At 42.3% G+C, this 27,478-nt stretch overlaps 1 long non-coding RNA gene across 3 annotated transcripts in view; it reads right to left on the minus strand.

Moving 5' to 3' along the window:
• LOC143793667 (uncharacterized) overlaps positions 1-27,478 on the minus strand; it is a 154,842-nt gene that overhangs the window by 51,684 nt on the left and 75,680 nt on the right. For all 3 annotated transcript variants that reach the window (XR_013220187.1, XR_013220186.1, XR_013220185.1), the window contains exon 2: positions 13,423-13,567. This is a non-coding gene — a long non-coding RNA (uncharacterized LOC143793667). The remainder of the gene's footprint in view (positions 1-13,422; positions 13,568-27,478) is intronic.

A 27,478-nucleotide genomic window follows, 5' to 3' on the forward strand; every position in this document is an offset into this window, starting at 1 on the left:
GGCAGGTCACCCAGGAATTTTTGGCACCAGAGATCTGGTGGACAGATCCTTTTGGTGGCCTTCCTTGTCTAGGGATGTGCGGTCATTTGTACAGTCCTGTGGGACTTGTGCTCGAGCTAAGCCTTGCTGTTCTCGTGCCAGCGGGTTGCTCTTGCCCTTGCCTGTCCCTAAGAGACCTTGGACACATATCTCCATGGATTTCATTTCTGATCTTCCGGTGTCTCAAGGCATGTCTGTTATCTGGGTGATATGTGATCGCTTCTCCAAGATGGTCCATTTGGTTCCTTTGCCTAAGCTGCCTTCCTCTTCCGATCTGGTTCCTGTGTTTTTCCTGTCCCTGAGAATATTGTGTCAGACAGAGGATCCCAGTTCGTTTCCAGATTCTGGCGATCCTTTTGTAGTAGGATGGGCATTGACTTGTCGTTTTCGTCTGCTTTCCATCCTCAGACTAATGGACAGACGGAGCGAACTAATCAGACTTTGGAGGCTTATTTGAGGTGTTTTGTCTCTGCTGATCAGGACGATTGGGTGACCTTCTTGCCGTTGGCTGAGTTTGCCCTTAATAATCGGGCTAGTTCCGCCACCTTGGTTTCGCCGTTTTTCTGCAACTCTGGTTTCCACCCTCGTTTTTCTTCGGGTCATGTGGAACCTTCTGACTGCCCTGGGGTGGATTCTGTGGTGGATAGGTTGCAGCGGATCTGGAATCTTGTGGTGGACAACTTGAAGTTGTCACAGGAGAGGGCTCAGCGCTTTGCCAACCGCCGCCGCGGTGTGGGTCCCCGACTACGTGTTGGGGATTTGGTGTGGCTTTCTTCCCGCTTTGTTCCTATGAAGGTTTCCTCTCCCAAATTTAAACCTCGTTTTATTGGTCCTTACAAGATATTGGAAATCCTTAATCCTGTATCCTTTCGCCTGGATCTTCCTGTGTCGTTTGCTATCCACAACGTGTTTCATAGGTCCTTGTTGCGGCGGTACGTTGTGCCTGTGGTTCCTTCTGCTGAGCCTCCTGCTCCGGTGTTGGTTGAGGGCGAGTTGGAGTACGTGGTGGAGAAGATCTTGGATTCTCGTCTCTCCAGGCGGAGGCTTCAGTACCTGGTCAAGTGGAAGGGCTATGGTCAGGAAGATAATTCCTGGGTGGTCGCCTCTGATGTTCATGTGGCCGATTTGGTTCGTGCCTTTCACGCCGCTCGTCCTGATCGCCCTGGTGGTCGTGGTGAGGGTTCGGTGACCCCTCACTAAGGGGGGGGTACTGTTGTGATTTTGCTTTTTGCTCCCTCTAGTGGTCATTAGTGATTTGACTCTGGAGCTTCTGTCTTTTCCTATATCCTCACCTGGGCCGTTAGTTCAGGGGCGTTGCTATATAAGCTCCCTGGACCTTCAGTTCAATGCCTGGCATCGTTGAAATCAGAGCTAATCTGTTGTGCTCTTGTCCTATGATCCGGGTTCCTGTATTTCAAGCTAAGTCTGCTTCCTTGCTTTTTGCTTTTGTTTTGTTTGGTATTTTTGTCCAGCTTGTTCCAATCTGTATCCTGACCTTTGCTGGAAGCTCTAGGGGGCTGGGGTTCTCCCCCCGGACCGTTAGACGGTTCGGGGGTTCTTGAATCTCCAGCGAGGATTTTTATAGGGTTTTTGTTGACCAGATAAGTTATCTTGCTATATTCTGCTATTAGTAAGCTGGCCTCTCTTTGCTGAACCTGGTTCATTTCTGTGTTTGTCATTTCCTCTTACCTCACCGTTATTATTTGTGGGGGGCTTGTATCTTGCTTTGGGGTCCCTTTCTCTGGAGGCAAGAGAGGTCTTTGTTTTCTTCTCCTAGGGGTAGTTAGATTCTCCGGCTGGCGCGAGTCATCTAGAGTTCACCGTAGGCATGATCCCCGGCTACTTCTAGTGTTGGCGTTAGGAGTAGCTATTTGGTCAACCCAGTTACCACAGCCCTATGAGCTGGATTTTTGAATTTCGCAGACTTACACGTTCCTCTGAGCCCCTGTCCACTGGGGTCACAACAGTACTGTATCTGAGTCCCTCTTGCATCACATTTTTTGGCAGTTCTTGTTTCCTTCATAAATTACACTGACATTTTAAAGTTTTTACTAAAAATTTCAATTTTGGTTTACTTAACTTATTATTTTAAAAAATCCTTTTTAAATTTTGCCATATGCAAGACATTGTACAGAAAAGAGTAATTCTTAACATGCTTTTTCTGCCATCTCAAACTTTTTGTCGATTTTGAATGTTTTATTGTCAGTCCTTAAAGTGGAGTCAAATTGTGACACCATTGTTCTCAGTAGCGATTTGGGAATCAGAGATGCTTCCAGGGGTCTTCCCCATGCTGCTTTCCTTCTATTCATCACTTTTTCCATCCATTTCAATATTTTCACTGCCAGCCAGAACTCTTTGGAGGGTCTGCTGGAAAAATGCTTGGAAACCCCATTGACTCCCATGATACTTGTTACTCGAAAAGAGCATTCGAGCACTAGGAATTGCTCAGTTCAGATAATGAACATCCGAGTATTTTAGTGCTCACTCATCTCTAATAATAATTCTAATTAGGCTTGCAGTGGTAGTAAATTGAGGTGATTGGGGCAAATGGCATCTGAGGGATAATTACTATTGCAAATTACTGTATATACTTGTGTATAGCCGAGTTTTTCAGCCCTTTTTTGTGCTGAAAATGCCCCCCTCAGCTTATACAGGAATCATTGCCCCAGAAGCTGGCGGGGAAAGGGGAGCAGCGGATCAGCGGGTCACAGGAGGCAGGAGCTGGCGGGGAGGAGGAGCGGTGGAGCAGCGGGTCACAGGAGGCAGGAGCCGGCGGCTGTGGCTGTAACGGTGCCCGCTGCTAAAGAGAAATTAATATTCACTGCAATGGCAATAAATATTCCTTTCTCTTATAGCGCATGCAGAGTTATAGCGGCAGCCTCCATCTTCCAGCAGAAGTAAAAAAAAATCTCCTACTTACCTTCCCTGCACGCCCTTGCAGCATCTTATTGTTCCGGCTTCCAGTAGCTCCTGTGGCTGAGCGATCACTTGTCCCAGCTGAGTGGAGAGAGGTGAATATTCATTACCTTAATGAGCGGAGTCACATGATCGCTGAGCTGCAGGAGCTGCTGGAAGCCGGAACAACAAAATGCTGCGAGGGCGCGCAATGAAGGTAAGTAGGAGGTTTTTTAGGCTTTTCTCATGGGGGCCATGCATACAAAGATAGGGTGAGGCAATATGCCTACAAGGATAGGGATGAAGAGCCATGCATACCAGGACAGGGATGAGGAGCCATGGAGACAAGGATGGGGACAAGGAGCCATGCATACAAGGATGGGGATAAGGAACCATGCATACCAGAATTGGGATTAGGAGACAAGGAGACAATGCATACCCGGCTTATACTGGAGTCAATACGTTTTCCCAGTTTTCCGTGGCAAAATTAGGTGCCTCGGCTTACGCTCGGGTCGGGCTTCTACTCTAGTATATAAAGTATAAGCTTTAATGTAAAATATATTCTTACCAGCTGCAGATTATCAACATCATATAATTTTTATTTTTTTAATAAAATCATTTAATTAACATTGAGCAGAATTAACTTAAACATATTGGTTTGGCTTCCACAACTGTCTCAGTTTCTCATTTGTCTCCTTGGAACATTCATGGCCCCTAGCGGTTGACATTCAACATCAAGAGAAACTGGTCAATTCCAACATGGGGATCCAGAAGTATTTTTCATTTTAGCTCTGCTACTTGTTATTCTTACCCATAAAAATGATCACCATACACAACAGCAAGTTCTAGTTTCTAAATGGTGGACACGATACATAGACAAAGTTTTTTTGGTTGCAAATGGAAGGGTCCAAGCAAAATTAAAGAAACAGCACTAGCATTGGCTATTGACTCCTTCTGAAATCACAGCTTACTTCTATTTTAGTTAAAGGGACGTTCTGCAATAACAGTCAGCCTACGAACAAGAGGGGCGCTGGATCAGGACAAAACAAAACTTTCTTATAACCTCAGACAACTCTGTTAAAGGGTTTGTCTCATTGTGACCATTCCTTTGAAATTGATAATTATCTCGTGATAATCTAAGAAATTCTAGGCTATCCCTGGCTAACAAAAGTTCTTGTATCAGAGTTCCTCTTTCATGACGTCACATTACCCTAATGAAATAATCAAGAAGCTACCAACACTTTTCTGTGTTTGATTTTCCACAAAAATGTAAAATAAACAATAAATTTCGTTCAACTTCATAATTGTGTTCCACTTGTTGTTGATTCTTCACCAAAAATTTAGATTTGGTATCTTTATGTTTGAAGCATGATATGTGGGAAAAGGTTGAAAAGTTCCAGGGAGCCGAATACTTTCGCAAGGCACTGTAAATAAATCTTCCAGACCTGATAAGGCTGTCATACTTACTGTGATAATCGGTATCAAAATGACAGAATCATAAGTCTCTGCGTGTCTGACTATTTCGCACACTGTTCCCTCTATATGATTCAGTAGACAGCTGTATTCTGATCCCTCAGTGATCGGGCAGTCTTTTTTGTTTTTTAGAAAAAAAATTATGAACTCAAGAGGAGAAGTGACTCCTAAGTGGTGAAAGAAGCAGATTCTCTTCTAAGATATATTACAAAGCCTCATATTTACTTGAAATCATTTTTGTTACGTTTTTTGACCATTCCAGATAGTACTAATGGTGACCAAAGAAAAGTCCAAGGTACAGATATTTTAATCTCTCTACAATGAAGCTCTTCGTTGTGTCTTCCCTCTCTGATGGGACAATGACTTGGTCTACGAGTAAAGAAGAATTTTCCAACATCTGAAAAAAGTAAAATTAAATCTAAATCTTAACTCTTCTGCCACCAATATAGTGGAAATTGTTAGAAGAAATGTTAGAAAAAAACTTGATCATTCCTTTTTTGGCCCTGTAGAACTTGGTTACAAAACATATTGTTTGATAGACTTCATCGAGAGAAGCTTCAGCTTGGAGATTGAGGAAATTGAGACACATTAAAGTTCTAGAAGATCATTTACCATAGTAATAGTTGTCAAGGAAACTCTATTCTTCCCATAAGAAGGATTTGATAAAGTCTCAAAAGACTTGAGATCTTAAGTTGGGTTTGCAACCATTTCCAAAACAAATTTTATTTTCAACCCTTTATTTCTACACTTTTTGGATTATTTAGTAATCTTAGACCTTCAATCAACTCTGCCCGTCCTTGGTGACATTTGGTCTCGGTACCTCTTACAAGAATCCCTATTGAAATCCTTCTCTGAAAAGACCTTTTTGCTATTTCTCGATCAGTCAGAAGGAAACCTTTTCTTTACTTGTGACCAAATTGCCACATACTAAGGACTGTTCCATTCTTCCTGCCAAAAGTTTTCTCAGTTGCCAACCTTAATTAAGAAATGTTTCAGCGAGCCAGCTCTGTTTTCTTCACGAAACAAACAACAAAGATCTTTACACTTCGTTCTTGTCAAAAAAGAAGTTGTTCTACTAACACCTTGAAAAAATCAAGTTCTAAAATAGCAGGGTTTTCTTTTAACACCATGGACCTAGAAATGATGTTATAGGGGTCATCAACCCATGATTTATATAAATAAACTAGCTGTACTACCCGGCTTCGCCCGGGTTAATGACTGCTGTTAGCAAATAAGAATGTGTTAAAAAAATTTATTCTGCACACAAAAACCACAAAACAAATAGATAGAAATGTAATTATTAAAAGGCAAAAACTAAGCTAATAGAAGCATTTCTTAACATATATTAGCTTTGTTATACTGAGAATGTCTTTGTTGCCTATATTAACCAATCAGAGCTCAGATTAATTAACTGTAGCAAAATAGAAGCTGAGCTGTGATTGGTTGCTATTGGCAGCCTGATAAATCCCCAGCCAACAGTAAGCCCTCCCCCCTGGCAGTATATATTAGCTCACACATACACATAATAGACTGGTCATGTGACTGACAGCTGCCGTATTTCCTATATGGTACAATTGTTGCTCTTGCAGTTTGTCTGCTTATTATTCAGATTTTTATTTTTGAAGGATAATACCAGACTTGTGTGTGTTTTAGGGCGAGTTTCATGAGTCAAGTTGTGTGTGTTGAGTTGCGTGTGGCGACATGCATGTAGCGACTTTTGTGAGATGAGTTTTGTGTGGCGACATGCGTGTAGCAACTTTTTGTGTGTCGAGTTGCATGTGACAGGTTAGTGTAGCAAGTTGTGTGCAGCAAGATTTGTGCATGGCGAGTTTTGCGCGTGGCGAGTTCTATGTGTGGTGCGTTTTGAGTATGTGCAAGTTTTGTGTGAGGCAACTTTTGCATGTGGTGCAACTTTTGTACATGTGGCAATTTTTCTGTGTGTGCAAGTTTTGCATGAGGTGAGTTTTCCATGAGGTGAGTTTTGCACGTGTGGCGAGTTTTGCGTGAGCCTAGTTTTGCATATGGCGAGTTTTGCATGTAGCGAGTTTTGCGCGTGGCGAGTTTTGAGTGGTGACTTTTGTGTTTCGACTTTTATGTGGCGAGGTTGGTGTGTGTGTGGTGAAATGTGTGCTGAGGGTGGTATATGCGTTCAAGCACGTGGTAGTGTGTGGCGCATTTTGTGTGTGTGTTCATATCCCCGTGTGTGGTGAGTATCCCATGTCGGGGCCCCACCTTAGCAACTGTACGGTATATACTCTTTGGCGCCATCGCTCTCATTCTTTAAGTCCCCATTGTTCACATCTGGCAGCTGTCAATTTTCCTCCAACACTTTTCCCTTCACTTTTTCCCCATTATGTAGATAGGGGCAAAATTATTTGGTTAATTGGAACGCGCGGGGTTAAAATTTCACCTCACAACATAGCCTATGACGCTCTCGGGGTCCAGACGTGTGACTGTGCAAAATTTTGTGGCTGTAGCTGCAACGGTGCAGATGCCAATCCCGGACATACATACATACACACATTCAGCTTTATATATTAGATATACCTGTATGTAATCTCCTGTATATAGTATATACCTGTGTGTCATCTCACCTATATATAGTATATATCTGTGTGTCATCTCCTCCTGTATATAGTATATACCTGTATGTCATCTCCTCCTATACATAGCATATACCTGTATGTCATCTCCTCCTGTATATACTATATACCTGTAGGTAATCTGTTCCTGTATATAGTATATACCTGTGTGTCATCTCCTCCTGTATATAGTATATACCTGTATGTCATCTCCTCCTGTATGTAGTATGTACCTGTATGTCATCTCCTCCTCTATATAGTATATACCTGTGTGTCATCTCTCCTGTATATAGTATATATCTGTGTGTCATCTCCTCCTGTATATAGTATATACCTGTGTGTCATCTCCCCTGTAAATAGTATATACCTGTGTGTCATCTCCTCCTGTATATAGTATATACCTGTATGTCATCTCCTCCTGTATATACTTTATACCTGTGTGTCATCTCTCCTGTATATAGTATATGCCTGTGTGTCATCTCCCCTGTATATAGTATATACCTGTGTGTCATCTCTCCTGTATTTAGTATATACCTGTGTGTCATCACCTCCTGTATATAGTATATACCTGTATGTCATCTCCTCCTGTATATAGTATATATCTGTATGTCATCTCCTCCTGTATTAGACCTCGTTCACACGTTATTTGGTCAGTATTTTTACCTCAGTATTTGTAAGCTAAATTGGCAGCCTGATAAATCCCCAGCCTACAGGAAGCCCACCCCCTGGCAGTATATATTAGCTCACACATACACATAATAGACTGGTCATGTGACTGACAGCTGCCGGATTCCTATATGGTACATTTATTGCTCTTGTAGTTTGTCTGCTTATTAATCAGATTTTTATTTTTGAAGGATAATACCAGACTTGTGTGTGTTTTAGGGCGAGTTTCGTGTGTCAAGTTGTGTGTGTTGAGTTGCGTGTGGCGACATGCATGTAGCGACTTTTGTGAGATGAGTTTTGTGTGGCGACATGCGTGTAGTAACTTTTTGTGTGTCGAGTTGCATGTGACAGGTTAGTGTAGCAAGTTGTGTGCAGCAAGTTTTGCGCATGGTGAGTTTTGCGCATGGCGAGTTTTATGTGTGGTGCCTTTTGAGTATGTGCAAGTTTTGTGTGAGGCAACTTTTGCATGTGTTGCAACTTTTGTGCATGTGGCAATTTTTCCGCGTGTGCAAGTTTTGCGTGTGGCGAGTTTTCCATGTGGCGAGTTTTGCACGTGTGGCGAGTTTTGCATGTGGAGAGTTTTGCGCGTGGCGAGTTTTGAGCAGCGACTTTTGTGTTTCGACTTTTATGTGGCGAGGTTGGTGTGTGTGTGGTGAAATGTGCGCTGACGGTGGTATATGTGTTCGAGCACGTGGTAGTGTGTGGCGCATTTTGTGTGTGTGTTCATATCCCCGTGTTGGTGTGGTGATTATCCCATGTTGGGACCCCACCTTAGCAACTGTACAGTATACACTCTGGCACCATCGCTGTCATTCTTTAAGTCCCCCTTGTTCACATCTGGCAGCTGTTAATTTGCCTCCAACACTTTTCCTTTCATTTTTTCTCCATTATGTAGATAGGGGCAAAATTGTTTGGTGAATTGGAAAGCGCGGGGTTAATATTTCACCTCACAACATAGCTTTGACGCTCTCGGGGTCCAGACGTGTGACTGTGCAAAATTTTGTGCCTGTAGCTGCGACGCCTCCAACACTTTTCCTTTCACTTTTCCCCATTATGTAGATAGGGGCAAAATTGTTTGGTGAATTGGAAAGCGCGGGGTTAAAATTTCACCTCACAACATAGCCTATGACGCTCTCGGGGTCCAGACGTGTGACTGTGCAAAATTTTGTGGCTGTAGCTGCGACGGTTCAGATGCCAATCCTGGACATACACACATTCAGCTTTATATATTAGATAAAAAACTGTTGTGAACTCTATTTTTAGGCTCCCTCTAGTGGTCACAAGCGGTACTGTGTAGTGTTGTCTTTCTGCAGGTTGGCTGCATCAGCTGGTTCGTTATCCTTGGTTGGTTTCCTATTTAGCTCACCTGGATACTCAGTTCCTTGCCTGCTATCAATGTATTCAGTGCTCTTCAGATTCCTTGTGACTACCTTGCTCCCAGTCTCTCCAAGACAAGCTAAGTTCTTGTTTGTTCATTTTCTGATTATCAGCGTTCATCAAGTTTCTTGTCCAGCTTGCTAAAATGTGATCTCCTCGCTTGCTGGTTGCTCTAGGGGACTGAGTTTCTCCCCCCACACCGTTAGTTGGTGCGGGGGTTCTTGAAATCTCAGTGTGGATATTTTGTAAGGGTTTTTTATTGACCGCACAGACCCTTTTCTATTTTCTGCTATCTAGTATTAGTGGGCCTCATTTGCTGAATCTGTTTTCACCCCTGTGTATGTGCCTTCCTCTTACCTCACCGTTATTACATGTTGGGGGCTTCTATATCTTTGGGAATTATTTATCTGGAGGCAAGAGAGGTCTTTCTTTCTCTCTAGGGGTAGTTAGTTCCTCAGGCTGGCTCGAGACGTCTAGGATTTTTAGGCACGTTCACCGGCTACCTCTAGTGTGTTTGGATAGGTTCAGATTTGCGGTCAGTCCAGTTTACCACCTCCCTAGAGCTTGTCCTATGTTTGTTACTTAGCTGGAGTAATTTGTGATCCTCAACCACTAAGGATCATAACAAAAAACATCCTGCATTCTTTAAATAATAAAGTATATAATACTCACCTTGCTCATCCCCTGTTGCTCCTCCAAAGTTGCTTGGGTCCCACGGCTGACGCTGCAGCCAATCACCAGCAAAACGCAGCACCTAAAATCTTTCCGAGTTTTAACCCATTAAGGATGCAGACAATTTTCATTTTTGCATTTATATTTTTTCTTTCCATTTTTTTAATTTTTGGTCAATGTAATCATTTGGGGGCTTATTTATTGATGGGCGAGTTCTAATTTTCACTGTCATCATTGAGCTTACCATATAATGTACTGAAAAGTGGGGAAAAAAGCTCCAAATGGGGTAAAAAATTGCTGCAAAGAAAAAAATTAGGTCATTGTTTTTTGGGGAATTGACCTGGTAACATCTCCAGCCCTGTATGACTGTGGTGATACCATACTTGTCTAAGGTTTTATTAGTTTAGTACCTTAAAAATGTTATATTTATAAAAAAAGAAGGAAAAAAAAGAAAAATTGATTGGTCTTGCCATTTTCTGAGACACATAACTTTTTTATTTTTCCATCTATGGTTCTGTCTGTGGTCTTGTCTTCTGTGTTCCGAGCTGTAGTATTTACTGATACCATTTTGGGGTATATACTATGTTTTGAAAGCTTTTTATTGCATTTTTTTGTGGGAGGTGCAGCAACCATAAAAATAGTAATTAGTCGGTTCAATTTTTTTACTACTTAATGATATTTCTCAGAAAAAATGTATATATTGATAGATTAGACTTAAGGAAGCAGCGATACCAAATATGTTTTTTTTTTACTTTTTTTTAACTGAGAAAATTTTGGGTGATTTAAATTTGTAGTTTTTTAATTAGTCTAGTCCCTATAGATAACATGAATTTGCCGTTATTTGATCACTTCTTCTTTTTACTACAGCATAGCAGTATATAGTGAAAATCACTGTGTTCTATGAAGCCAATTCTATTCCTGGGCTTTACAGGAATACCAAGATGGCAGCGAAAGGGGTCTTTAACATGCACCTTGAGATCACGTCATGGATGGAGAAGGTATTGAGCGGGATTGCACAGCTTAAATACAGCTGGCAGAAATTAAATGGTTAACAGCAGCGATCAGACCTAATGTCGATTGCTGCTACCTGAGGCAGATGTCGGGTGTGTAACACAGCCGGTATCTGCCTTGTAGGGAGCGGGTTCAGCCCCTGAGCCTGCTCCACAGACCCTGAATAGCTCTATGATGGATATATCCATCATGGAGCATGAAGGGGTTAAGGAAGGCTCAGTTTTGCAACAGCTGGATAGACACATGTTGGAGAAATAGTTAAAATGTGCTAAACCAGCGGTCTCCACAAATCACTAACCAGGAATTATATTACAAAAGTCAAAACAAGACCGTGCAGTCTGATCACAGTCGGGTGCCCTAAATGTTATTGCTTCCAGCAGCAAAAGTGGATTCTTCACACGGCACAGTGCAAGAATCTACAAAGTAAAAATATTCATGTGCACTTAATAGCTGCCGGATAACACACCCCGATGGACCAGAAGCAAAAAATCCCTTTAAAGCCTGCCTGGAAGGGTTTTGTGTAGATTTCACGTGTAGAAGAAATTTTTGTTTCTCGAGAAAATAGTGAGAGCAAAGAACTCCTAAGTGGTAACATTTAGCTGTTATATCACTTTTTTCATTTAAAGAAACTAAACTTCCCATCAAAGTTTTTATCCTCTTAATATATTGCGTCATCATATTATATAGCGCTATGCACTTACAATTGCTCATTTTCCCTTTCTACCGGGCGAATGCTTCTCTTTTCTCTTCTCTGTGTAGAAATAGGAAGTAAGGAGGAGGTGAGCTGTGACATCACCTATTGTGAATGGTAGATCCTGTGTTATCTACTGTATATAGAGGTGTTATCAGTCATTGTACAGGAGGAGGAGGTGAGCTGTGACATCACCTATTGTGAATTATGGATCCTGTGTTATCTACTGTATATAGAGGTGTTATCAGTCATTGTACAGGAGGAGGAGGTGAGCTGTGACGTCACCTATTGTGAATGGTGGATCCTTTGATATCTACTGTATATAGAGGTGTTATCAGTCATTGTACAGGAGGAGGAGGAGGTGAGCTGTGACATCACCTATTGTGAATGGTGGATCCTGTGTTATCTATTGTATATAGAGGTGTTATCAGTCATTGTACAGGAGGAGGAGGTGAGCTGTGACATCACCTATTGTGAATGGAGGATCCTGTGTTATCTACTGTAAATAGAGGTGTTATCAGTCATTGTACAGGAGGAGGAGGTGAGCTGTGACATCACCTATTGTCAATGGTGGATCCTGTGTTATCTACTGTATATAGAGGTGTTATCAGTCATTGTACAGGAGGAGGAGGTGAGCTGTGACATCACCTATTGTGAATGGTGGATCCTGTGTTATCTACTGTAAATAGAGGTGTTATCAGTCATTGTACAGGAGGAGGAGGTGAGCTGTGACATCACCTATTGTCAATGGTGGATCCTGTGTTATCTACTGTATATAGAGGTGTTAACAGTTATTGTACAGGAGTAGGAGGTGAGCTGTGACATCACCTATTGTGAATGGAGGATCCTGTGTTATCTACTGTAAATAGAGGTGTTATCAGTCATTGTACAGGAGGAGGAGGTGAGCTGTGACATCACCTATTGTGAATGGTGGATCCTGTGTTATCTACTGTATATAGAGGTGTTATCAGTCATTGTACAGGAGGAGGAGGTGAGCTGTGACATCACCTATTGTGAATGGTGGATTCTGTGTTATCTACTGTATATAGAAGTGTTATCAGTCATTGTACAGGAGGAGGAGGAGGAGGAGGTGAGCTGTGACATCACCTATTGTGAATGGTGGATTCTGTGTTATCTACTGTATATAGAAGTGTTATCAGTCATTGTACAGGAGGAGGAGGAGGTGAGCTGTGACATCACCTATTGTGAATGGTGGATTCTGTGTTATCTACTGTATATAGAGGTGTTATCAGTCATTGTACAGGAGGAGGAGGTGAGCTGTGACGTCACCTATTGTGAATGGTGGATCTTTTGATATCTACTGTATAGAGAGGTGTTATCAGTCATTGTACAGGAGGAGGTGAGCTGTGATGTCACCTATTGTGAATGGTGGATCCTTTGATATCTACTGTATATAGAGGTGTTATCAGTCATTGTACAGGAGGAGGAGGAGGTGAGCTGTGACATCACCTATTGTGAATGGTGGATTCTGTGTTATCTACTGTATATAGAGGTGTTATCAGTCATTGTACAGGAGGAGGAGGTGAGCTGTGATATCACCTATGGTGAATCCTGTGTTATCTACTGTATATAGAGGTGTTATCAGTCATTGTACAGGAGGAGGAGGAGGAGGTGAGCTGTGACATCACCTATTGTGAATGGTGGATTCTGTGTTATCTACTGTATATAGAGGTGTTATCAGTCATTGTACAGGAGGAGGAGGTGAGCTGTGACATCACCTATTGTGAATGTTGGATCCTTTGTTAGCTACAGTTTATCTTTGTGTTCCTTTCTTAGACAATAATAATGGTAAGTCATGTATTTTGAAGTATGAGTAGATTTAAACAATTGATCATTATTGGATAACACTTTAAGCTCTTATTTTCTACCAGACCATCGGTAACACAATATGAACAACCTTTTCTTCTGACGCTAGATATTTGCTCATGTCAATCTCCATGTGCAACAGGATTCCTTTTTCCTTAATGACCCAAAAGTGTAGAAACTGTGACCTACTTTGCAAATATAATATGTTCAGCCTCCAACACACATCCTTAATCAGGGGCCCCTGGAGTCACATGAACCTAATGTGCCATGGTAATATCGCCAGACTTCCACAGTGTGTAAGATGTCAGTCCCGAGAGGATTTCTTCAAGATTAGCTGCAAAAAGACAAAACACATGAAGCACAATGATTATAAAAGGTGAATGACAATCCACTTCTGGAATGCACAAGCAGATGGTCCAGGAGGGCATGTACACGTGGCATTTAAAGGGGCACATTTGCCTAAAATAAGATGCAAGACGATGCTCCCGTAGACTTCAAAGACTTCAAAGACATATTTAAAGCCTTCCTTCTTTTTGATGTTCTTAAAGAAATGAGTTTCAGAAGCAGAAAAGTTTTGCGGCTGAATTTAGCAGCTAGGCACCACGCATATTTCCTGTCAGTCCCTTTAGCACTTGAAATCTCGACTCTACGTCCGTATCAAAAGAGCGGCTAATCAGAACAGTCTCCCATCTGGTCAGCAGGACCATGTCGTATAGGCTTGTCTGTGAGAGTGTTTGAAGATATAATAGATATTTTTAAGATGTTTTGTTTAAAAGGAGACGGTACGAAAAAGACAAATTTACGAAAAGGTTCTCCTCTTTTTAAAGGGAAAGTGCCCCTAAATGTTTTTTCTTTACTTGAAAGAGTTTTCCCTAGAGTTATCCCAAGGGCTATCCCAAGAATTATCCCAAGAGTTATCCCAAGAGTTATCCCAAAAGTTTTCCCAAGGGTTATCCCAATAGTTATCCCAAGAGTTATCCAAAGTGTTATCCCAAGAATTATTCCAAGGATAATCCCAAGGGTTATCACAAGAGTTATCCCAAGGGTTATCCCAAGCCTAATCCGAAGCATTATCCAAAGAGTTATCCCAAGAGTTGTCCCAAAGGTTATCCCAAGGGTTATCCCAAGATTCATCCCAAGAGTTATCCTAAAAGTTTTCCCAAGGGTTATCCCAAGAGTTTTCCCAAGAGTTATCCCAAGCATTATCCAAAGAGTTATCCCAAGAGTTATCCAAAGTGTTATCCCACAAATTATTCCAAGGATAATCCCAAGGGTTATGCCAAGCCTAATCTGAAGCATTATCCAAAGAGTTATCCCAAGAGTTGTCCCAAGCGTTATCCCAAGAGTTATCATAAGGGTTATCCCAAGCATTATTCAAAGAGTTATCCCAAGAGTTATCCCAAGCATTATCCAAAGCGTTATCCCAAGCTTTATCCCAAACGTTATACCAAGCATTATCCACAGAGTTATCCCAAGAGTTATCCCAAGAATTATCCCAAGAGTAATCCCAAGGGTTATCCCAAGAGTTTTCCCAAGAATTTTCCCAAGAGGTATCCCAAGGGTTATCCCAATAGTTATCCCAAGAGTTATCCCAAGAATTATCATAAGGGTTATCCCAAGCGTTATCCCAAGCATTATTCAAAGACTTATCCCAAGAGTTATCCCAAGCGTTATCCAAAGAGTTATCCCAAGAGTTATCCCAAGAATTATCCCAAGAGTTATGCCAAGGGTTATCCCAAGAATTATCCTAAGAGTTATCCCAAGAATTATCTCAAGAGTTATCCCAAGAATTATCCCAAGAGTTATCCCAAGGGTTATCCCAAGGGTTATCCCAAGAATTATCCCAAGAATTATCCCAAGAGTTATTCCAAGGGTTATCCCAAGAGTTATCCCAAGGGTTATCCCAATAGTTATCCCAAGGGTTTTCCCAATGATAATGTTTAGTTTTGTCGCACAGGTCAGGTGTCTGTTTACTCTTCCACCTTCTTGTTTGCCATCATGGTTCTTTCTCAGAAGGATCGAGTGCAGGTTGTCCAAAATTATACCAAGGAGATAAACACCTCAAAACAGTTGCATTTTCTGTCTCTATGTAGTACGCACATACCACATTCCACTTTCCTTGGCTCACTTCTCTATTGCTTGTGTAGAAGTACAACTTCAAACTGACAATAATGAAGAGATATGAGCATTATCCAAGAAATGACCTGACTATAGGGTATGGGATAGTTTAAGGACATGTCGAAAAGGTAAATCTTCCACATGATAGTTGCATAAGTTTGCAAGTTTTTAACTATTGTGATTTCTTTAGTGGCCATTATAAAAAGTACAAAAACTTAGGATTTTGTTATGTAACTATTTTTTTTAACTTTTTAAAAACTTGTAGGAATTGCCAGGTTCTTGAGTTTTTGAGAAATCTATGGGCCATGGCTGCAGGGAGGTGTTTTTTTTCTTGCATTTAAGAGTTAAATATTAGCCAAACTTCCATTTATTTAATAGTTATGTTCAGCATGGAGAGTCAAGAAAATTTCTAGTTCACGTCATTATCTGATTTGACTTCTTTTGTGGCCAAAATAGCCCTTAAGTGGCCTCCAAACCCCTGTTTCTTTAATAGTCTGCTTTTTTGGTTTGATTCGAGAACCGTACTACACTTCTTTGTACTCGGAATACGGCTTGTGCCTGTGAAGGGAGTGGCACCCCCGGAGATTGTGTGCTCCTGAGGGAGGAAGTGCGGTCATGTCATCTCCTCTGAGGGCTCGGATGTTTCGAGCTGTGGCTCCTGGATTGAAGAATTGAAGCATGATGAAGGAGACAGAGAGAAAACCAGCAGAGTTTTCATTGGGAACCACATTACGGCACAAATTCCCTAATGAAGAAGCAAGCTCCAAAGAATCCGACCCCTCTAAAGACAAAATCTTTATGCCAAGAAAATAGACACTTAGCATGGTTCTGTCCAGTAGCGTAGCTACTGGAGGGGCAGAGGGGACCATTGGCCTGGGCCCCGTCACCTGAAGGTGCCCACCGGGAGCCACGGCTGGTTAGGAGCCACAGGCAGACACAGACAGAAGGGCTCATGTGCAAGAACAATATATGGACACTTTGCAGTTCAAGAGCTCCTAAAATGCAAAATTACATCTTCTTTAGTTGTAGAAATGGGCCCCCTTATCTCTTGGGCCCATATGCTGTCGCACAGGTTGCACTAATGATATGTCCGCCTGTTAGGGGCCCACTCACATGTTTCGCCCCCTTGAGCTGAACCCCTAGCTACGCCTCTGGTTCTGTCACATGGATGGCCCGATGAAAAAAATCTAAATGACAGAAATACCGTATGTTTTTTTGGTCCCGCAACATTGCAATAAAATGTAATAAGAGGCGAGCAAAACATTGTATCTACCGCAAAATGGTTTTAATAAAAAATATCAGCTCAGGACGCCCTCACCCAGACCCATATCCCGAAAAAGGAGACACTACGGGTCTTGGAAAATGGCGCCATAACTAACATTTTTTTTCTTACAAATTCCTGATTTTTTTTCGACCACTTAAATAAAAAAAGAACTTAAACATATTTGGTATCTGTGTATTCATAAAGACCTGGGAAATTATATTACCAGGTCAGTTTTACCATATAGTGAACACGGTAAATAAAAAAAATAAATAAATAAAACAATTGTGGAATTGCACTTTATTTGCTATTTCAAGGCACTTGGAATTTTTGTTCCCGTTTTCCAGTACATTATGTGTTAGAATCAATTGTGTCATATAAAAATACAAGTCATACTGCAAAAAAAAAAAGAAAAGCCCTCATATGGCTATATTTATGGAAAAATGTTTAAAAAAGTTATGGCACTTGGATGAAGGGGAGGAAAAGTCGGAAGCGCAAAAACGGAAAATCGCAAGGTCATGCAGGGGTTAAAGACTGGCAGGTGACAAAAGACAAAGCCAAATTAAAGGTTCTTGAATCAAAACAAAAAAGTACGCTATTATACTGAGAAAAAACAAGGGTTTGGAGGACTATGTTGACCAGGAAAGAAGTCAAATTGGTTAATTCAGTGACATACGTCTTCATTTACACGAAAAATCATGTTGACAAAGTGCATAAATAAACACTAAAATCTTCCAAAATGGAATAATTTAATAGCTTTTGGTGAAAATGTAAGATCTTGTAATATCGCCTTCAGTTATGACTCACTCCTTCCAAAGAACACGCTGTTTGCAATTTTTTTATTTCTTTATAAGCTTTTTACAGTTGAAAAAAGAAAAAGGTTGTCAGGTCACCTTGGGTGAGATTAGCACATATCATTGTTATTCTAAAGAGTGATACTTTGTAACAAGGCCAAAAGAAACAATACCAAATCAGTAATAAACCAAAAATACAAAAATAATAATTACGACCACGGGGCAGAGATCACGGGAGGGAACGATCCAATCTGTAACTGTTCTTCTACAAAGCCAATAAACATAACAATAACTCGAGATTCTTACTCTATAAGTTAATGTTCTCCTGGATGACCAGCTTTCTTAGCTAGGTAATAAAGGAAGGATGTGCCACTGCTCAGCAAACCGAGAAGCCTGGCAACAAACCATGCCTATCGCAATCAAAGATTGCCAATTTTACAAAATTCCATCAGGTCACGTTATACTTTGGTGCCAAGATCTGAGTCTAAAAAAATTGGTGCTACAAGGTTTATACATCTGACCATAGACCCATGTGCACAGGTTTATGCACTCATAGGTAGATGTACATGAACCAGAAAAGAGTGAAATAACAGTGTCTAGTGACTTCAAAAATAATTCTCATAATTACAACACATCAATGGAAGTTATATTTCCCTCCAACATTTATATAGAATCACACAGGAGAGCTGAGAGATCCTCTATATAGAATCACAAAGGAGAGCTGACAGATCCTGTATATATAACCACGCAGGAGAGCTGACAGATCCTCTATATAGAACCACATAGGAGAGCTGACAGATCCTCTATATAGGACCACACAGGAGAGCTGACAGATCCTCTATAAAGGACCACACTGGAGAGCTGACAGATCCTCTATATAGAACCACACAGGAGAGCTGACAGATCCTCTAAATAGAACCACACAGGAGAGCTGACAGATCCTCTATAAATGACCACACAGGAGAGCTGACAGATCCTCTACAGTATATAGAAACACACAGGAGAGCTGACAGATCCTCCATATAGAACCACACAGGAGAGCTGACAGATCCTCTAAATAGAACCACACAGGAGAGCTGACAGATCCTCTATATAGAACCACACAGGAGAGCTGACAGATTCTCTAAATAGAACCACACAGGAGAGCTGACAGATCCTCTAAATAGAACCACACAGGAGAGCTGACAGATTCTCTGTATAAAACCACACAGGAGAGCTGACAGATCCTCTATAAAGAACCACACAGGAGAGCTGACAGATCCTCTATATAGAACCACACAGGAGAGCTGACAGATCCTCTATAAAGGACCACACAGGAGAGCTGACAGATCCTCTATATAGAACCACACAGGAGAGCTGACAGATTCTCTGTATAAAACCACACAGGAGAGCTGACAGATCCTCTATATAGAACCACACAGGGGAGCTGACAGATCCTCTATATAGAACCACACAGGGGAGCTGACAGATCCTCTATATAGAACCACACAGGAGAGCTGACAGATCCTCTATAAAGAACCACACAGGAGAGCTGACAGATCCTCTATAGAGAACCACACAGGAGAGCTGACAGATCCTCTATATAGAACCACACAGGAGAGCTGACAGATCCTCTATATAGAACCACACAGGAGAGCTGACAGATTCTCTGTATAAAACCACACAGGAGAGCTGACAGATCCTCTATATAGAACCACACAGGAGAGCTGACAGATCCTCTATATAGAACCACACAGGAGAGCTGACAGATCCTCTATAAAGGACCACACAGGAGAGCTGACAGATCCTCTATATAGAACCACACAGGAGAGCTGACAGATTCTCTGTATAAAACCACACAGGAGAGCTGACAGATCCTCTATATAGAACCACACAGGGGAGCTGACAGATCCTCTATATAGAACCACACAGGGGAGCTGACAGATCCTCTATATAGAACCACACAGGAGAGCTGACAGATCCTCTATAAAGAACCACACAGGAGAGCTGACAGATCCTCTATATAGAACCACACAGGAGAGCTGACAGATCCTCTATATAGAACCACACAGGAGAGCTGACAGATCCTCTATATAGAACCACACAGGAGAGCTGACAGATTCTCTGTATAAAACCACACAGGAGAGCTGACAGATCCTCTATATAGAACCACACAGGAGAGCTGACAGATCCTCTAAATAGAACCACACAGGAGAGCTGACAGATCCTCTATAAATGACCACACAGGAGAGCTGACAGATCCTCTACAGTATATAGAAACACACAGGAGAGCTGACAGATCCTCCATATAGAACCACACAGGAGAGCTGACAGATCCTCTAAATAGAACCACACAGGAGAGCTGACAGATCCTCTATATAGAACCACACAGGAGAGCTGACAGATTCTCTAAATAGAACCACACAGGAGAGCTGACAGATCCTCTAAATAGAACCACACAGGAGAGCTGACAGATTCTCTGTATAAAACCACACAGGAGAGCTGACAGATCCTCTATAAAGAACCACACAGGAGAGCTGACAGATCCTCTATAAAGAACCACACAGGAGAGCTGACAGATCCTCTATAGAGAACCACACAGGAGAGCTGACAGATCCTCTATAAAGAACCACACAGGAGAGCTGACAGATCCTCTATAGAGAACCACACAGGAGAGCTGACAGATCCTCTATATAGAACCACACAGGAGAGCTGACAGATCCTCTATATAGAACCACACAGGAGAGCTGACAGATTCTCTGTATAAAACCACACAGGAGAGCTGACAGATCCTCTATATAGAACCACACAGGAGAGCTGACAGATCCTCTATATAGAACCACACAGGAGAGCTGACAGATCCTCTATAAAGGACCACACAGGAGAGCTGACAGATCCTCTATATAGAACCACACAGGAGAGCTGACAGATTCTCTGTATAAAACCACACAGGAGAGCTGACAGATCCTCTATATAGAACCACACAGTGGAGCTGACAGATCCTCTATATAGAACCACACAGGGGAGCTGACAGATCCTCTATATAGAACCACACAGGAGAGCTGACAGATCCTCTATAAAGAACCACACAGGAGAGCTGACAGATCCTCTATATAGAACCACACAGGAGAGCTGACAGATCCTCTATATAGAACCACACAGGAGAGCTGACAGATCCTCTATATAGAACCACACAGGAGAGCTGACAGATTCTCTGTATAAAACCACACAGGAGAGCTGACAGATCCTCTATATAGAACCACACAGGAGAGCTGACAGATCCTCTATATGGAACCACACAGGGGAACTGATAGATCTTCTATATACTACACCACACAGGAGAACCGCTCATGTGACCGCTCACGCGACCAATCACAAGCCGCGACGTCATCGCAGGTCCTACACTCACTGCATTCTTAGGAACGGAGGCTGCCGGTCACACCGCTAAGGTCCAGGGTCCGCCGGAGGGGTGAGTATATCAATATTTTTTATTTTTATTCTTTATTTTTTACATGAACATGGATCCCAGGGCCTGAAGGAGAGTCTCCTCTCCTCCAGACCCAGGGAACCATACACTGGGAACTTCCGATTCCGGTTTCCGATATCACAAATATATCGGAACTCGGGATCGGAATTCCGATACAGCAAATATCGGCCGATACCCGATACTTGCGGTATCGGAATGCTCAACACTAGTCATAAACAGTACATAAATACATCACCACAATCATAATCAATAAGCAAATAGATCACTAGACCCAAGATCAGTACTTGAATACATCACCATAACCACCATCAGTACCATCATTATATTAATGAGTCATCAGAACCTCAATCAGCACATAAATACATCACAAAAACCACTGTCAGTAAATAAATACATAAGTACCATCATATGTACAAGTATTCATCACCAAAACCACCATCAGTACATGACTACATCACCAAGCTTACTACAGCGAAAAATTGTAATGTCAAGTCAGGCCCATGTACATTTGTATCTTGTGAACCTACACCTCCCAGTGTCTCCTTAACAAAGGTAATGAGATGCTGGAAGTTGTTGTAATCAGTCTTTATCAGACTTTGGACCATACAGGAATCACAGTATTGATGAGAAGAAGTCAGTATCAACAAGTGAACATGTACAACCAGGTACTTTATAAGTGACATCTTCTCTGATTAAGTCAATTATTTTTGTCATCCTCTATATACTACACCACAAGGGACACCTCCTCTATATACTACACCACACGGGACACATCGTCTATATACTACACCACACGGGACACATCCTCTATATACTACACCGCACGGGACACATCCTCTATATACTACACCACACGGGACACATCCTCTATATACTACACCACACGGGACACATCCTCTATATACTACACCACACGGGACACATCTTCTATATACTACACCACACGGGACCCATCCTCTATATACTACACCACACGGGACCCATCCTCTATATACTACACCACACGGGACACATCCTCTATATAAAACACCACACGGGACACCTCCTCTATATACTACACCACACGGGACCCATCCTCTGTATACTACACCACACGGGACACATCGTCTATATACTACACCACACGAGACACATCCTCTATATACTACACCGCACGGGACACATCCTCTATATACTACACCACACAGGACACATCTTCTATATACTACACCACACGGGACCCATCCTCTATATACTACACCACATGGGACACATCCTCTATATACTACACCAAACGGGACACATCCTCTATATACTACACCACACGGGACACATCCTCTATATACTACACCACACGGGACACATCCTCTATATACTACACCACACGGGACCCATCCTCTATATACTACACCACATGGGACACATCCTCTATATACTACACCAAACGGGACACATGCTCTATATACTACACCACATGGGACACATCCTCTATATACTACACCACACGGGACACATCTTCTATATACTACACCACACGGGACCCATCCTCTATATACTACACCACACGGGACACATCCTCTATATACTACACCACACGGGACACCTCCTCTATATACTACACCACACGGGACTCATCCTCTATATACTACACCAAACGGGACACATCCTCTATATACTACACCACACGGGACACATCCTATATATACTGCACCACACGGGACACATCCTCTATATACTACACCACACGGGACACATCCTCTATATACTACACCACACGGGACACATCCTCTATATACTACACCACACGGGACACATCCTCTATATACTACACCACACGGGACACATCCTCTATATACTACACCACACGGGACACATTCCCTATATACTGCACCACAAGGGACACATCCTCTATATACTACACCACACGGGACACATCCTCTATATACTGCACCACAAGGGACACATCCTGTATATACTGCACCACACGGGACACATCCTCTATATACTACACCACACAGGACACATCCTCTATATACTACACCACACGGGACACATCCTCTATATACTACACCACACGGGACACATCCTCTATATACTACACCACACGGGACACATCCTCTATATACTACACCACACGGGACACATCCTCTATATACTACACCACATGGGACACATCCTCTATATACTACACCACACGGGTCACATCCTCTATATACTACACCACACGGGACACATTCTCTATATACTACACTACACGGGACACATCCTCTATATACTACACCACACGGGACACATTCTCTATATACTGCACCACAAGGGACACATCCTCTATATACTACACCACACGGGACACATCCTCTATATACTACACCACACGGGACAAATACTCTTTATACTACACCACACGGGACACATCCTCTATATACTACACCACAAGGGACACATCCTCTACATACTACACCACACGGGACACATTCTCTATATACTGCACCACAAGGGACACATCCACTATATACTACACCACACGGGACACATCCTCTATATACTACACCACAAGGGACATATCCTCTATATACTACACCACACGGGACACATTCTCTATATACTGCACCACAAGGGACACATCCTCTATATAGTACACCACACGGGACACATTCTCTATATACTGCACCACAAGGGACACATCCTCTATATACTACACCACACGGGACACATCCTCTATATACGACACCACACGGGACACATTCTCTATATACTGCACCACAAGGGACACTGTTATGATCTGGTGGCCTAGGAGCAGTATTAGACGTACTCTGGAGAAGGTGGAACCTGTACTGACCGCAGACCCTGAACTTAACACCGCAACTAGAAGTAGCCGTGGAATGTACCTATCACTCCCTAGACATCTCGACACAGCCGGAGGACTAATTACCCCTAGAGATAGAAAAGGGAAAACTATCTTGCCTCAGAGAAAATCCCCAAAGGATAGACAGCCCCCCACAAATATTGACTGTGAGAGGAGAGGGAAATAACATACACAGACTGAAATCAGAATTTAGCAAAGGAGGCCACTTCTAGCTAAATAGAAAGGATAGGACAGAGTACTATGCGGTCAGTATTAAAACACTAGAAAATATCCACCACAGAAAATACAAAATCTCCACATCTAACTAAAGATATGGAGGTTATATCTGCATCTCCAGAGATACCAGCTTGGCTAAACAAATCCTTATACAGACCAAGCTGGACAAGACAAAAACATGGAAAAGAACTGAACAATAAGGCCCACAGCATGTGGACTGCAAAAATCAAGGCCAGAACTTATCTTTGTTGAAATGATCAGCAAAGCAGGAGAGACCAGGCAGGGATGTGAATCCTCAGGAACAATGGACAACTGGCACTGACTAAAGGGTCAAGCAAGACTAAATAGCCCAGTCCGAATTGCAAAAAGTGGACACACCTGATGAATGCTGCGATCCAGAGACAGCAGCACTACCACTTATAACCACCGGAGGGAGCCCAAGAGCAGAATTCACAACAGTACCCCCCCTTGAGGAGGGGTCACCGAACCCTCACCAGAGCCCCCAGGCCGATCCGGACGAGCCAAATGAAAGGCACGAACCAAATCCTCAGCATGAACATCGGAGGCAACAACCCAAGAATTATCCTCCTGGCCATAACCTTTCCATTTGACAAGATACTGAAGCTTCCACCTCGAAAAACGAGAATCCAAAATCTTCTCAACCACATACTCCAACTCCCCATCAATAAACACCGGGGCAGGAGGATCAACAGAGGAAACAACGGGCACCACATATTTCCGCAACAAAGATCTATGAAAAACATTATGGATGGAAAAAGAGGCTGGAAGGGCCAAACGAAAAGACACTGGATTGATAATCTCGGAAATCCTATAAGGGCCAATAAACCGAGGCTTGAACTTAGGAGAAGAAACCTTCATAGGAACATGACAGGAAGACAACCAGACCAAATCCCCAACCCGAAGCCGGGAACCAACACACCGACGCCGGTTAGCAAAACGCTGAGCCCCCTCCTGAGACAACACCAAATTGTCAACAACATGAGCCCAAATTTTCATAACTAAGGAGAACTATGAGTCATAAATGACCAAGAAAAATTATTTTTAAAAATATATAAATTTTTATTGAAAAATTATAACCAAGTAATATTAAAATAAAAAACCATAATCAATACATGAATGTGACAAAACCATAGGTGCATCCAAAATCCAAAGCACACAGAGCAGGGTGCTGCAAAATATATCAAAACATACCGCAACTGTATTACCAAGTCTGACCATAGACAAATGGGCTGTGGCACTCTAACTATAGTAAGATCAGTGCATATCATGCACGTAACTCAGCCACAAGCCCAGTAGTAGTCTGATTGTAATATACATACAGATAGATAAGGTTAGACATAATTACCCATAATTATGCAGCAAATCCGGCTCTGGTACCAAGGAATTACCCCAACGCGCGTTTCGCGTGCTAATTATAGCCTCGCTTCCTCAGGGGGCGTGGCTTAATCTGTGTCTTAATCCCCTATAAATACTAAGCCGTTCCGGTCATATGACCTTACGGCAACCTATCCGTGCTCAATTGTAGTGCGCATGCGCTAATCAGCGTTCTGCAGTCATGGCAACCCATAAAAAGTTGCCATGGATGTCTATTTATATAAATTCGGCTTACTAACGCCGTAACGGCCAAAACGCTGAAGCGCCGCTGGTGTGCGCTTCTGATAATATAAAGTGAATCAATAAAACTGCACTCTCGCAGATAACACATCCGTCCGCTCAATCAGTGCACACGATAGGGCCCCGCCCAGCCGGGTCACGTGAGCGGGCCGGCGCCAGGTCCGCGCCACGCCCCCGGAGCGACGGAACCCTACCATGCAGAGAGAATCGCAGCAGACGGATCTACTAAAAGGTGCTGAATTAAGAAAGTGCAAATAGTGCCAATAGTAAAGTGCTATCTACCTAGTTCAAGAGGCATATACCGCCTATATTTAATATCAGAAAATGAGAAACACGATATATAAAAATACAAATGAGTGAAAAGTGAACAAAACAGTGCTCATGCTACAATTATGGTAAATATTGTACACATATTAAAATATACATGTGTATATATTGGCCCAAATCACTGCATGACCAACTCACATGGGTGTTGTCTATGCGTATAGAGATACATATATGGATACATATAAAAAGAAGGAACAAGATATTAGTATCCAAATATAAAGAAAGGCCAATAAGGCCAATAGTCCAGTTATGTATTTGCATTCTTTAGAAAAAGGATTAATGTCATCTTTTATAATCCATAAGGTCTTCCCATACTTGACAATTTCCAAATTTCTAAAATTCCTTCTTCTAGAACGTGCAGTACGGTATCCATTATTCACAATCTTCCCATCATCGGACAGCATGTAGATAGAGCCAACACATGAACACTCTAAAATCAAATTAATAAAATTAAAAACGGACAAAGCAACAGATTAAAACCGATGAGAAATGGCAGGTAAAGAAGACCTCAACAGAATTTATAGAAAGGATGAGAAGCCCTGGGTCTCATTTAGGCCCATAGGAGCCATGGTGCCCAGTAAAGTGATCCAGCGACATTCTCGCTGGGCCAGCATACGTTTCACATTTCCTCCCCTTATTCCACAGTGGACAAGATCTATACCCCGTGCCTGAAACGATTTGGGATTACACCCATGATGTTGTCTAAAATGATAAGGTATTGTTTTTAGACGTGTAATATCTGTCTCATTCCTTGCGGCCACTATATCACGTACATGCTCCCGTATGCGGGTGCCCAAACGGCGAGATGTTAAACCCACATACATTTTTGGACATCCGCATGTCGCATAGTATATTACCTGAGTCGTGTTGCAATTTATATGGTAATTGATGGTATAAGTTCTACTACCATCAACCGAATCAAAGGTAGTAGTCCGACTGATATTTGGGCACGTGATACAGTTTCCGCAAGGAAAACATCCATTGGGTGGTCCGCCCGAGCCAAAATTGTATGTAAATGTTTTGGGGGCATAATGACTGGAGACCAGCAGGTCTCTCAGATTTTTGCTCCTTCTAGCCGTCATTGCTGGATAGTTAGTGAGAGATTTTGCGAGCGTGGGGTCACTTTTGAGGATGCCCCAATGTTTTTGGAGGCAACTCCTCATTGTAGACCACTCACCATTATAGGTCGAAATAAATCGTGTGACGTTTTGCTGCTGATTTCTTTTCAAGTTACTGCCACCTGAACATAATAATTCATTACGTGGTGCATGTTTGGCTCGTTTATATCCCTCCCTAATGCTCCTGTTACTATATCCCCTTGTTTGGAATCTGACCCTGAGGTCAGCCGCCTGTGCCTCAAATCTGGCATTCGAAGAGCATATCCGCTTCATTCTAAGATGCTGTCCTACAGGGATGGCCTTTATGGTACTGTATGGGTGACCCGAGTCCGCATGCAACAGTGAGTTGACCGAGGTGGACTTCCTGAACACATCCGTCTGCAAATATAAATTATCATCCACCTCAATCTTAATGTCCAGAAAGTCCACCCCGGTCTTACTCACCTGATGTGTTAATTTGATGTT

This window comes from Ranitomeya variabilis, chromosome 1 (assembly GCF_051348905.1).
Source record: "Ranitomeya variabilis isolate aRanVar5 chromosome 1, aRanVar5.hap1, whole genome shotgun sequence".
Lineage (NCBI taxonomy): Eukaryota > Metazoa > Chordata > Amphibia > Anura > Dendrobatidae > Ranitomeya > Ranitomeya variabilis.